Source organism: Aplysia californica, unplaced genomic scaffold (assembly GCF_000002075.1).
Source record: "Aplysia californica isolate F4 #8 unplaced genomic scaffold, AplCal3.0 scaffold00342, whole genome shotgun sequence".
In the NCBI taxonomy this organism is placed as follows: Eukaryota; Metazoa; Mollusca; class Gastropoda; order Aplysiida; family Aplysiidae; genus Aplysia; species Aplysia californica.
In genome coordinates this window covers 518,211-521,120 of record NW_004797612.1, presented here as the reverse complement: position 1 = coordinate 521,120, position 2,910 = coordinate 518,211, and the positions used below count along the sequence as shown (strand labels likewise).

Sequence of the window (2,910 nt, the reverse complement as noted above, 5' to 3'; positions counted from 1 at the left end):
GGGACACGTGTGTGTGTGTGTGTGTGTGTGTGTGTGTGTGTGTGTGTGTGTGTGTGTGTGTGTGTGTGTGTGTGTGTGTGACTGAAAGCATTATTGACAAGATTTTACTACATCGTATGGCGGAGAGCAACCACTATTCGGAGTTTGGAATTGGTAATTTGATTTATCATCCCATGATGACACAATGTAGTCATTTCCTTGCAGACTGCTGCTTACCCTAGCCTGTACAATTATGTAAGTAAGTTATCATATAAGAAAGAGGGAGAGAGAGAGAGAGAGAGCAAGACCTGGAAAGTTAAAAGAATGAGAACTGAGAGAGGAAGAGAGGGGGGGAGGGGGGGATTTGCAGTATGCAAAAATTGAAAACATGCCACTAGACAATCGCATACAAGCTGAAAGATGGAACAGATAGACGTAAGAAAAGTGAGAGAAACAAAGCGCAGTCTGATGGCGGTAGAGATGAGACAGCCGACGGCTCAGTGATGCACAGCGTGTGTTGGAATAACGAGCTTCAAGAGTATCGGGTGTCAGGCTTGACGTCTTGTCGAATGTGTCGATGAAGGAAACATTCAATGCCGCAACCGTATCATGCCATCTTAACTTCTCTGGCCCCCTCTGAACGTTTACCCTGCACCATTACCCCCCACCCTCCCACTTCCTCGTCTGCCTCAAAAATATTTACCTGTATGCGTTTTGAACTGCAAAGACATGGCTGTTTTGACATTTTGACTCTTGTTAGTTTTAGACGCTCTCGAGATTTTAGAAGCTTCGTTTACCAAGGATTTATGCTACATCTGGCGAATGAAAGCAACTGTTACTATTACCGTGCTCAACATAATCTTGTTTAGTTTGCGTTGGTGAATACCATTTAATGTAAACTGAATACATAACTCTGTCCATGGAGAATATTGCTGCTGCTTTTGTTGTTGTTTTTGCTGTTGTTGTTGTTGTATTTTCCCCAAATTTCTAAACTAACTCCACGAGGCAAAGGCGCCATCTTGCGGTCTCCCTGACATCCGCAAACCTCCCACAAATAAACACAAATAAAGTCATTCGCCGTGTAGGCCAGTGTCAGTTTACAGGAGCTGGAAAATAATTTGCTTTTCGGAGCGGGGCGGAAAATAGAGTGGAATTGTCGCTTGATTCTTGGTCGAACGGCATAAAGTGTTGACATACGCGCAGATAATGCGTGCGTTATGGCTAGGGATTTACACGGTCCGTCGCTTGCGCCGCGGGGGAGTCTGGCCCAGTACGAGGCTCCGACCTGCTGTCTTGTGTAGGTGTAGGGATGCCGTGTTGATTGGTCGTGCAGCATGCCGGCGCAGATTGAAGGGTGGGGTGGATGCAACGCCTTACAGTAGACGTTGGGTGGTAGGATAGGAAGGGATGCGGGAGGATACCCCCCTCAACATCTCCAACCGCCCTACATGCTCAGGCCTTGGTTTTTGTTTGTTTTTGGTTTGATTTCTTTTTTTTTTTTTGTTGGGGGGGGGGGGGTTGTTAGTTATTGTTATCACATTCATCATTCCTTTATGCAATTATTTTGTGTTATTGCGGTATCATAATAATGAATAGCATTTGTATAGTGCACATCCTCACTCATCAGCAAGTTTTTAGCGCTTTAGTCTTCATCATCCCCCCAACAAACCCTAAAACACACAGAAATATTCTCGGCTTCCCGGGAAGCGTCAGATCACAAGCAACGATGAAGCTGTCGTTATCGTGGCTATATCTTTTATTTTCTATTGTTATTTTGTTGCGGCTGCTGTCTAGAGGGAGGTTGGAAGGTGCCACTGGCAGACCCTATTTCTTTGTTGGAATCTCACTATAATTCCTGCTTATCCTCCGCACTTTGCAGTATTTGCGTTAATGTGTGTTTCTCTGTTAGTCAACAAAACATAAGCCCGTGTTTCTGTCGCCTCTATTACCGTTGTTATTATTGTGATCTACACTGCACTCAATTTGGACCACCCACCTCCCCGTGTGGCTGTGTGCAGGATACTTTGTACCACGTCTACCGTCCCAGAATGTTCCTGCACGTTCCAGCACTGGCAGTGAAAGCCACAACCGCCCCTGGTAACAATTTTGCTCATGGGATAAGAGCGATCGGGTTACTCGCTGTTTCTTCGTCTTGCCGGAAACGCGATACTTCTATATTTAATTATACTTTTCTCGTCTCCATTGCGTCTTTTCCGCGCAGACAGAAGGAGCCCTGGAGTCTTTGTGTGAGCGCTAGCCCTGGGACCAGTGAGCAGTTTATGGGTGGCCGGAGGGTGTGCGGAGAAAATTAATGGTCCCGGTAATGTCACTGTTTGTGTGCAGCCACATCACAGAACCGCAAAAGTGGAAGATGGGAAAGGGGGGCACTCCCTCTGTGGTTGTACCACACACACACGCCCTTGGCTATGTCGGGCGAACCATGGGGGATTATGGTGTAAGACAGCGATGTTATTGCAGAGAACCGCCGTTGTCCTTTCTCTCAAGTATCTTACAATTTATGGGATTTGTTCGCCTGATCCGTAAATATTATTTGAATACGTATGTACACTCAGATGAGCACAATTTGTTCCACCTCATTATCTCTCTCTCTCTCTCTCTCTCTCTCTCTCTCTCTCTCTCTCTCTCTTTCTCTCTCTCCTCCCGCCCCCCTCCTTGTGACAAGCACATGACATACACAATCATGGCTCCCGAGCAGCCTATTCAACAAACTGACAATGCACACACGGCGACAACGACCAATTAGCGTTAGATCTACCTCCATTTACCCTTTGCTGTGGGACTTGTACAGCTGCACACCACAGTTGCGGTACACACATACACACACACACACACACACACGCACACACACACACACATATATACACATACACATATACACTTTTATACACACACATACACACATACACACAC

At 46.1% G+C, this 2,910-nt stretch overlaps 1 protein-coding gene across 1 annotated transcript in view; it reads left to right on the top strand.

The window, feature by feature from the left end:
* LOC101859716 (homeobox protein Meis1) overlaps positions 1 to 2,910 on the top strand; it is a gene marked incomplete in the record, with an annotated part of 264,050 nt that overhangs the window by 237,588 nt on the left and 23,552 nt on the right.